Genomic DNA, 12,318 nt, shown 5'->3' on the forward strand with positions numbered 1-12,318 from the left:
AGAATAGGCCTTTTCTACTCCAATGCTCTACAAAAGGCCTCAAACTGAATTTTATGAAAAAGACTCTTTGTCCACCAGTGTGCCTGCTTATCTATGGTAAAACTCCACTGGAGTCCTCCCCCCCTCGCCCAAGGAACTTGACCGGTTTCAGACCACGGATGGCTGCAATGATCTCTTCACTAGTTATAGGTGCCCCCCAGGCTTCACGGTCCTCATCCGCAAGACACAGCATCTCCACCCCAGCTAGGTACGGCCACCCCTCCTCTGTTGTAGCACTCGGCTGGGCTGTGTAAATCGTACGTAAGTTGTCCATAAATGCGTCATTAATGACTTGATGCATGCACACTAGTTCCTAGCTGCCATTTTTCACCAACAATATCGGGGAGAGGAGTTGGCCTAACAGCTATGGCGGTCGACCTTGAATCTGGGCAACTGGCTTTGAGTCTCGGCAATGATGCTGAACATCCTGTGATTCTGGGCAAATCACTTAATCTCCCCGTGCCTAACAAAAATTAATTTGTCCTCATGTAACGCAACTGGTGCTATGTAAAGAGCTCTGATTCCCGATACCGGGTCAAGTGCGCACTATATAAAACTCTGTAAAAAGAAAGGGGGGTGGTGAACAGCTTGTTAAACTGTTGAGCAGGCAGCGCTCCAGCTTTATTACCCAACGCCTCTGACAGTGGGCAAAATAAACAAACATTTCAAGCTAGCGCCAGTCATCTAATAGTTCTCTCCTACACTGCTGCCAGTCAGATAATTTACTAGGGTTCATGGATAAGTCTTTTTCAAGACTGCTAAGGTCATTTTCGTGCCTATATAAGCTCCTTTCCGGCCGGTTCCTGACCCCATAAGTGATTTTAGGCACTCACCATGAAGCACCACCTTCATGCATCCCAGTCCATGGCTCTGCTCCCTGCACTAACCAGTTTTCCTCAAAATAATGGGTCAGCATTTCAGCAATCGCTGCTGCGAACACTTGGTCTGAGAGCGCTTTCTCCCTGAGCCTCCAAAGCGGAATAGCTGGTCATCGGCACCCCGCTGTGTAGCCCACCAACAGTGGACAATGATCAGACAAATAATGGCCAAAGTATAATACCTATATATATATATAACTAATCAATTGTAAGGGAGATAGAAGGAAACGTGATCCATTCACCTTCCAGTTACTAGTTTGTCATCAAAAAAGAAAGGATCACTTGTACCTGTTATCCAGGGTTTAGTGGTTTTTCAACTGTTCCTTAAAAAACCCTCATTCACGTTTTTAGATGGTTCGTGTGGCGGTATATCTTGATTCTCCACCTAAATAACGTGATAGCATCATCATTGGGTTTAGTATTATGCTTCCCCCACCTGGAGGGAACCACTGGATATTCGCAGTAGTGATCAGAGATAAAAATTTGGAAAAGGTGCTCGTGTGCTGTGAATACAGTGTGATTAAAAAGGATATTCCCTCATGCTACCTGGACTGTCGTTTTTATTGTTGTCTGGTGCATGGGGAAAGAATAAAAAAGAGGAAGTTGTGCAGAACGGACATTAAATGTGTCCACTGTACAATCAGTCCAAGGGGTGGGTCGACATGTTTCAGCTCCTCGTTAGCCCCGTAGGGTCAGGTCAGCTTTCTTCAGGACCTTAGGGTGTTCGTGTTTGAGAGGGGTGTTTTCCCTTATCTAGGTGAGGAGTTACGACTTAAATTCGCTGAGCTCCTAATGAGAGGTTATTACCTGCGGTGGAGAAAAAGGGGGGGGGGGGTTAACAACACAAAAAACCTTGTTCTGTGATTTTAAAAGTTACAAGACCCATGATGAAAAAATTCGAAGCAACATGGCAATTCTTTAGATACGGTAAAGTGCAAGTGGTGTTCGAACACACAGCTATCCACACACAAAGACAAAAGCAAGTATAAATGGCAGATCTTTACGATGATATCTGTATGTATATTTGTGTTCTTATGTGACTGGTTTCGTTTTAAAACATCTTTAAGGAAGTGTAGTTATTCCCATACGGTATAGTTATACAGTTGTTACGTACAAATTATGGCAAGGTAAAACTATTGGGAATAAGTTAATATGGAGGTCATCGTTTGTTGCCAGAGGGACAAAGATACATGGGAAGCCACAATGTTGGGCTGACCATTATGTTCGTACTGTTAACATGCTATAAGGTTACTTACTATAAAGTAACAAATACCGCCATGCGTGTTATTTACTCTAATTGTAGGCAAGGTTTATAACCAAGATACATAGAAAACGCTACACGAAAGGTTAAGGTACAGATGTAAAGGGGTGTCGTTATATTGCAAAGAAAACTAGCGGTGTTGATATTCGTTTCTAAGACAGTCGTCAATACTGTTCAAGTGGTGTCGAGCGTTTCAGGTAAAGCGACATTAAAAGCAGTAGTTTTCTGCCAGTTGGAAATACCATTTAAGTGTATTCTAGGCTTCCAGTTGTTAGCGACTGATAAATAACAAAACAAAAAGGACAAAACAAAACCTGGAACGGCATGGTGCGTAATGTTATACGAGTACCTTTAAGCGCTCCGCTTTGGGGCTTCAAAGGAAAGATTCAGCGCAGTTGAGCTGGGTCTGGGGAAAGCGGGGGGGGGACAATGAAGACAAAGATCAGACACTAAAACATTTACTAAGGGAGTAATGTTACGTGTCTTCTTGTTGAGGCGTCTTCCTACCGAGATTCCGCTCTGCACGACTTGTGCTGACGCTGTCTTCCTGTTTGCTGAAGACAGCGTCGGTGTTGATAGTCTTTTAAGGTTATCGTATAGAGTGAAGAAAGACTACTGATTCAATCGTTTTAAAAGCAATCTCTAGCCTAAAGAATTGTGTTCTCAATTCATGAATCTTACACTGGGTGTGAATTATATTTAACACTAAGGAATGGTATAAGCGCTACAAGAGTCTCCACGATATATCATGATCTTGTTGTAAATTGATATTTCGTCATAAAACTGGATTTGGTTCGAATTTTGGTTTTAATAATGCCTAAAGTATTGCATACGTACTATGGAGGTTGGTGATGTTTACAAATAAATAAATATCAAATAAAGAAAAAAAAAGAAAAAAGAAAAAGAAAAAATTACCTATGTTGGATAACGAGTCTATTTAGACTTTGGTCAGTTATAGTTATTGGAACCTTGAGAAAGATGTTGTTCCTCTTTTTCTGCTCCAATGGAAAAAAGGTTATAATACACTTAGCCAGGGAATGTCATCATTCAGGCCTATTGAGTTCGTTTTCAGACGATGGACCCATCTTTGTTCTTTTTCAAAAAGTCGCTTTTCGGTATTAGGTGGCCTTGACACCATAGTCTCTAGGACAATCCATTTTAGGTCATCAAGCATGTGTGGGTGGTCGATGAAATGGCTACTCATCTTGGTGGTGTGACGTTTACATTTGATGTTACTTCTGTGTTCACAGATTCGCTGTTTTATTTTGCGGCACGTCATCCCGATGTATCTCAATTTGCATGGACAGGTAATCATGTAAATAACATGTGTTGTGTTACAGTTAGTATGTTGTCTCATTGTCCAAATCAAGTCGGGTGCCAGTTCAATGGATTTCGTTTCTGTTAAGTGACAGACGGAGCAATGCCCACAGGGGAAATGGCCTACCACTGGTGGCATGCCCCATAGCGTGTTTGTGGTTACTTTTTTCTTCTCTTCCATAGTGCGAGTATGTACTAGCATGTCTTTGAAGTTCTTAGTTCTTCTATTTGCAAAGCGGGGTTTCGGCCATTCTAGGTTGCCTGAAGTTAGTATGCGCCAATTCTTATTGATGATTTTCTTGATTGTGTTACTGGCTGTGTGATAGGTTGTGACACATGTCAGTTGGTCTGGTGGTTGTGTTTTGGGTATTGTTTCGAGAAGATTCTCCCTATGTTGATTTCTTGCTCTTTTTTGACATTTTTTCACGATTTTGGTGGGATAGTCACGCTTCAGGAGTTTGGTGCACAAATCTTGTGCTTGTTCTTTATATTCACTCAGCTCGCTGCAGTTCCTTTTCAGGCGTAGAAATTGGCTGTATGGTAAGTTTTCTCTGAGTGGACGTGGATGAAAACTATTGAAAGATAGAAGGCTATTCTTAGTTGTAGGTTTGAAAAAGGTTTTAGTTTTAATGGTGTTGTTGGTTACATAGATGTAGAGATCAAGGAAATCTAGATGGTCTTTGTTGGCGTTGACAGTGAACTTTAAACATCGATCTCGTGTGTTCAGCCAGTCATGAAAGTTCTGTAGATTTTCTTCTGTTCCTTCCCAGAACATGATGATATCGTCTATGTATCTTTTCCAGAAGAGGATACTGGAGAGAAATGGGTTGTTAACATTCTGGATGTGTCTTCTCAAAGTTACTCACGTAGAGACCTGCCACACTCGGCGCGAAGGTACTCCCCATGGAAGTACCATGGCATTGTTGGTAGAGTGTGCCGTTGTATTCAAAATAGTTTTCCGTGAGGGCCAGTCTGCAACATTCTAGGATAAAGCACCCTCGAGGACCTACTATTCGAACAAAACTGGATATACCACACACCCAGACATTTTGTCCTAGAGACTATGGTGTCAAGGCCACCTAATACCGAAAAGCGACTTTTTGAAAAAGAACAAAGATGGGTCCATCGTCTAAAAACGAACTCAATAGGCCTGAATGATGACATTACCTGGCTAAGTGTATTATAACCTTTTTTCCATTGGAGCAGAAAAAGAGGAACAACATCTTTCTCAAGGTTCCAATAACTATAACTGACCAAAGTCTAAATAGACTCGTTATCCAACATAGGTAATTTTTTATTTTTATTTTTTATTTTTTATTCTTTATTTGATATTTATTTATTTGTAAACATCACCAACCTCCATAGTACGTATGCAATACTTTAGTCATTATTAAAACCAAAATTCGAACCAAATCCAGTTTTATGACGAAATATCAATTTACAACAAGACCATGATATATCGTGGAGACTCTTGTAGCGCTTATACCGTTCCTTAGCGTTAAATATAATTCACACCCAGTGTAGGATTCATGAATTGAGAACACAATTCTTTAGGCTAGAGATTGCTTTTAAAATGATTGAATCAGTAGTCTTTCTTCACTCTATACGATAACCTTAAAAGACTATCAACACCGACGCTGTCTTCAGCAAACAGGAAGACAGCGTCAGCACAAGTCGTGCAGAGCGGAATCTCGGTAGGAAGATGCCTCAACAAGAAGACACGTAACGTTACTCCCTTAGTAAATGTTTTAGTGTCTGATCTTTGTCTTCATTGTCCCCCCCCCCGCTTTCCCCGGACCCAGCTCAACTGCGCTGAATCTTTCCTTTGAAGCCCCAAAGCGGAGCGCTTAAAGGTACTCGTATAACATTATGCACCATGCCGTTCCAGGTTTTGTTTTGTCCTTTTTGTTTTGTTATTTATCGGTCACTAACAACTGGAAGCCTAGAATACACTTAATTGGTATTTCCCACTGGCAGAAAACTACTGCTTTTAATGTCGCTTTACCTGAAACGCTCGACACCACTTGAACAGTAGTGACGACTGTCTTAGAAACGAATATCAACACCGCTAGTCTTCTTTGCAATATAACGACACCCCTTTACATCTGTACCTTAACCTTTCGTGTAGCGTTTACTATGTATCTTGGTTATAAACCTTGCCTACAATTAGAATAAATAACACGCATGGCGGTATTTGTTACTTTATAGTAAGTAACCTTATAGCATGTTAGCAGTACGAACATAATGGTCAGCCCAACATTGTGGCTTCCCATGTATCTTTGTCCCTCTGGCAACAAACGATGACCTCCATATTAACTTATTCACAATAGTTTTACCTTGCCATAATTTGTATATAACAACTGAATCGCTGACACAATATCGAAAGACAAAAAATCGACCTACAAATATATCGATACAAAATTATCGATCACATTATTATCGACATCACATACTTATTTAAAACATTACAAAAATATCGAACACACAATATCGAACTACCTAAATATAGATACACAAAATATCGCAAACACAGTTATCGAAATCCTTAAATATCGACGCTCATTAATATACATATACTTCATTACAAAATATCGTAAACTAAAATATCGACCACTAAAATATCTCCATTTTACTAATATCGACTATATAAAATTAAATTAAAGACTAAAATCAAACAACATAAACACCAAATAATGTCTTTTAACTCTACACAAAATTAATATTAAACAATAATATATTTACTACATTTAAAAATCGATTAAAATACTTAACTATTTACTAAAACATTATTAACAACCTTCCTACATTAAACAACTATATTATGAAATTATACTTTATCAATTCATGCATACAATACATAATATAATTTTTAGAAATATACATATAGAATAATACACCCCAAAAACACTAATTAGCGTTTTCCTTATTAGGAAACTAACGACCAGAATACCAAAAAAAAAATTCGAAGTAACCAATAAAAACACTCCTAATTCAAACTAACCAATAAAACACAGATTACAACATCCAAAGCACTATAAAAAGAAATTCAACTTCATTCACAGTCCAGAACCAAAAAAACGAAATTGAATGAAGAAGAAAATCTACTGGATTGCAACTGCAGATATAAGGAAATCAACATAGAGCAAATATTTAAAACTATCAAAAGTAAGTTAACTATATTATACTCATTAAGACTCTAATAAATTGTAATTACAATATACATACACTATAAATAAATAAATGTCTTCTTTCTATTTCATGTTTTCACTACAGGAAACTCCAAAAGAAACTAAGAAAATACAGAACAGCACCAAAAAAGATACAACTAAAAAGTAAGTATTTCACAATCAAAATTCAACTAATAGATTAAAATACCACCCTAATTAAATCCCAATTACAAATCCCCTAACCATTCCCTATAAAAATATAGAAACAATTATTAAAACAAATTTACTTTTATTTTCCAGAGAAAGAAAATACTAGAAGAAAATTCCCCAAATAAAGAATAAAAAGCATTCTACTCAAACACATCAAAACCAACTTTGTAAGTATATTGTAACTAAATCTTGTTTTTTTTCTACTGAAATTCATACAACAGCATATATAATAACTATACTATATATTTTTCATAGATAAAGCTACATCAAAATGACTGAAGGAGCAGAATTCATAACAAGCCAGAAGGGAAAAATGTTACTATGCTATATGGGATACACTTACACACAGGAAAAAGTGTATGGTTTAAAAGTTAACTGGAAATGCACTAAATACTACTCTAATAAGTGCTATGGGCGTGCTACAACACGACAAACAACAGTACTGTACACTAGAGAACATAACCATCCACCAAACATTACTGAAATAGAAGTCAGATCTGCTTTAGAAACTATTAAGGAAGCTAGCAAAAGTTCTCAAAAACCTACAAGTGTAATTTTAAAAGAGCAGCTTCCCAAAATTCCTAAAACTGCTACTACACAAATGCCATCTGTAACTTCACTCAAAAGAACTATAGCACATACTAAAAAAACCACTACTACTTCAACCCCAATTCCTCACACAGATAGTGAAGTTATTCTAAGTCCAGAACAAAGTATAACTTTAAGCAAAGAAGCATTTGTCATTTTTGATAATAAAAACAATGACAAAAGAATAATAATATTTGGAACAGCTAATAATCTCTGTAAACTACAAGAATCACAAAACTGGATGATGGATGGGACTTTTACCATATGTCCCAAACCCTTTTTCCAACTATATACAATACATGTCCTATATCACAATTGCAATATACCATTAATTTACACATTATTACCAAACAAACATAACTCCACATACACTGAATTATTAAATACAATAAAACAAAAAACAAATAACTTTTCCCCACAAAAAATAATCCTAGATTTTGAACATGCAATGATTAATACTATATTAAAAACACACCCCCATACCTCCATCCAAGGCTGTTACTATCATTTTAATCAGTGCCTATGGAGACACATGCAAAAATCAGCCCTAAGCATTGAATATGCAACTAATTCAGCTTTCGCATATCAAATAAAAAAACTAATAGCACTAGCTTATGTACCTGACACAGACGTAACAGAACATTACAACATTTTAATAGGCAGCGCCTTCTACAAACAAAATGAAGAAAAACTAAGTTCACTATTGGACTATTTCGAAGATACATGGGTCGGCAGACTACATAGATCTGGCCACAGAAGAAACCCTAAATTCTTAATTCCCTGGTGGAACGTATACAGAAGCACATTAAATGGAGAATCAAAAACTAATAACGCAGTTGAAGGATGGCATAACGCCTTCCTGCAATCAACAGGCAGAACAAAACCAACACTAGAAAGATTTATATCATGCCTACAAAAAGAACAGAGTTATCAAGAGTTCCGAATGGAACAATCCATAACTCAGCTAACTCCAAAAACCTCAAAACAAACTAAACAAATGTATAAATATCTAGAGCAACAAGTAAAATTGTACCCTACTACCAAAGGCCTAGAATACCTAAACATCATAGCTAAAACACTTCTTTAAAACACCAATACAAATAAATGACTAATTACTCATTTTCAATAATATCAAACACATAAATTATATTTATCTTATTACAAAAATAATTACTGTGTGCAACATATTTAAACATATTGTCAAAAATATATTAACACACATTAATAATATTTGTAATAAAATTAAAATAAACAATAATATTAAACAATACCCACCCACAAGAAATAATAATAAATTAACTTACCAAGTTTATTCCAAACTCTGAAAAATCAATTTCCTGCTTACACAATCCAAACATAAAAAAAAAGGTTCCCAAAAAAAAATGCAAAAATACAACTGTCGATTAAATCCATAATCCATTCACCAAATATCCTTCGAAAAACCATGAAAAACCCGAAAATAGTTAAAAATATTAAAAAATGATCCATGAAAACCGAAACATTTAAACAAGTGTAAAAAACATATTGTTCAATAAAACAAACACACACTTCTTTAAAAAAAAAAAACGACTCCATCCGAAACGAAGAACCTAGAAAAGAAAGTATAAAAACAAAGCAACATACATTCCCATCCACATAAAACAACACATAAACACTTACTAACAATAGTACTAGATTTAAAAGAGTTCTAAATATACATTAAACACCTTAAACCTAACTCTCGAAACATGCCTACACAACGTTAAAAACACGTAAAAACACAACACGCAACTTTAACACATAACATTTCCAAATATAACTAATATATATACAGCTACACTAAACAGTCTCTAACTAGGCTCAAAATAAAGTTTCAAACCATCTAAAACATATAAAATAAACCTTACCTTTCACGACGCGAAGTAACTCCCAACCGCGAGCTTCCCTTCAAACCAAATGACCCAAAACAACATTACCGGGTTACAAAATAGAGGGCCCAAAACATAATAAAACATTTAACTATACCAAAAAACCCTCATTAAATCGGGTAAAATGTAAATTCACACACAAATATTTTCTACTATTTAGCTAAAATAGACCTATTTTTTTCATGTACCTAAAAATTGTCAACAAATGTTCCTCATGTGTAAAATTATAAGAATACATATTACAAAATATAAAATATTTATTATTATAATTTCTAAAAAGAAAATACTACAAAACAATGTATGAAAAATTGTTACAAATATTTTGCAGGAATGCTAAAATTTTATTTATGTAAAAAATATGTTTGTTTTGAAAACATTGTAAAAAAAAATATTTTTAATATTTTAAATATTAATATTATTAAGAAACTTATAACATGTTTGTACTACAAATATTAAAATGTTTATATATGAAAATATTTGCCAAAAGATTTGTATAAAGATTTACAAAACCTATTGCTATGTTAAATTTAATTTAAAACACAAAATTCTACTGCATTATAAATAATTTTAATTTACTAAAAAATTGTACAAAATATAGTAAATGTACATAACATTTGTTCTGACCTATATTCAATATGTTTGAATTGAATTACAATGTAAATAATGATATTTCTGAATGATCTTACTCAAATGAATGAACAATAAAAAATTACAAAAACTACAATAGAAACCATGTTATTGTCTTATTAATTGTGGTTCTCTGATTATTTATATTTACCTTCTATTATCAATATTTAACATATAGAAAAAATTGTTTTTACAAGAATAAAAAACAATAAATATAAAATTACAGAATACCATTACCCATTATACCAATACAAAATATTCATATTTCTTTCCAACTAATAACATTAAATATATCAATACACATATCACATTAAAACTTTAAGTGTATTTATTATCCTAAACTATAAATATTGAATTAATTAGTACAAATCCAATATATAATAATAAAATACAATTAATATACACTTAAATATTTTTTTACTATTGCTATATCAATTTAATGTAATTTCATGAAATACCAGACAGTAAACCTCAAAATATACTATAACCACTGCACTTAACAATAATCACAGTACATGTTCCAAAGTAAAAATAACTAATTCTACACTTCCAATGCTATTTAAATTAATTAAATCAATAATAACAAATATACACAATTTACATACTATTATCACTACAAACTATAACAAAACATGATAAATACTTAAAACACTAAACATAAACTATTACCTATTTCCACTCTAATCTACAATAAATTGTAGTAGATAGATGCTGGACAGTAAACATGAATAATTTCCTATTACCACTCCACTGTACAATAGGATACAGTAGCTGCTGCTCAGTAAACATAAACAATTTACTATTCCCACTCCCATCTATAATAAATTAAAGTAGGTGCTGGACAGTGACCATAAATATTTTACTATTCCCACTCCAATGTATAATAAATTAGAGTAGGTGCTGGGCAGTGACCATAAATAATTTACTATTCCCACTCCAGTCTATAATAAATTAGAGTAGGTGCTGGACAGTGACCATAAATAATTTACTATTCCCACTCCAGTCTATAATAAACTAGAGTAGGTGCTGGACAGTGACCATAAATCATTTACTATTCCCACTCCAGTCTATAATAAATTAGAGTAGGTGCTGGACAGTGACCATAAATAATTTACTATTCCCACTCCAGTCTATAATAAATTAGAGTAGGTGCTGGACAGTAACCATAAATAATTTACTATTCCCACTCCAGTCTATAATAAATTAGAGTAGGTGCTGGACACTGACCATAAATAATTTACTATTCCCACTCCAGTCTATAATAAATTAGAGTAGGTGCTGGACACTGACCATAAATAATTTACTATTCCCACTCCAGTCTATAATAAATTAGAGTAGGTGCTGGACACTGACCATAAATAATTTACTATTCCCACTCCAGTCTATAATAAATTAGAGTAGGTGCTGGACACTGACCATAAATAATTTACTATTCCCACTCCAGTCTATAATAAATTAGAGTAGGTGCTGGACAGTGACCATAAATAATTTACTATTCCCACTCCAGTCTATAATAAACTAGAGTAGGTGCTGGACAGTGACCATTAATGATTTACTATTCCCACTCCAGTCTATAATAAATTAGAGTAGGTGCTGGACAGTGACCATAAATAATTTACTATTCCCACTCCAGTCTATAATAAATTAGAGTAGGTGCTGGACAGTGACCATAAATAATTTACTATTCCCACTCCAGTCTATATTAAATTAGAGTAGGTGCTGGACACTGACCATAAATAATTTACTATTCCCCCTCCCGTCTATAATAAATTAGAGTAGGTGCTGGACAGTGACCATAAATAATTTTCTATTCCCACTCCAGTCTATAATAAATTAGAGTAGGTGCTGGACAGTTACCATAAATAATTTACTATTCCCACTCCAGTCTATAATAAACTAGAGTACATGCTGGACAGTGACCATAAATAATTTCCTATTCCCACTCCACTCTATAATAAATGAGAGTAGGTGCTGGACAGTGACCATCAATAATTTACTATTCCCACTGCAGTCTATAATAAATTAGAGTAGGTGCTGGACACTGACCATAAATAATTTACTATTCCCACTCCAGTCTATAATAAATTAGAGTAGGTGCTAAACACTGACCATAAATAATTTACTATTCCCACTCCAATCTAAATTGAATTAGGGTTACTATATTTTTTAGATTTTTAAAAAAAATTACTAATTTCTAAACACTACCCACCCTTATCCCCTATAAATCCTACATCCCTCTTATTAAAATAATTATCTTCTTAAAAATTTTAAATTTGTATTGAAAAAACAATTATAAATGTAAATATTTTTAAATAAATATTAAA

This window comes from Triturus cristatus, chromosome 10, assembly GCF_964204655.1.
Source record: "Triturus cristatus chromosome 10, aTriCri1.1, whole genome shotgun sequence".
NCBI lineage: Eukaryota > Metazoa > Chordata > Amphibia > Caudata > Salamandridae > Triturus > Triturus cristatus.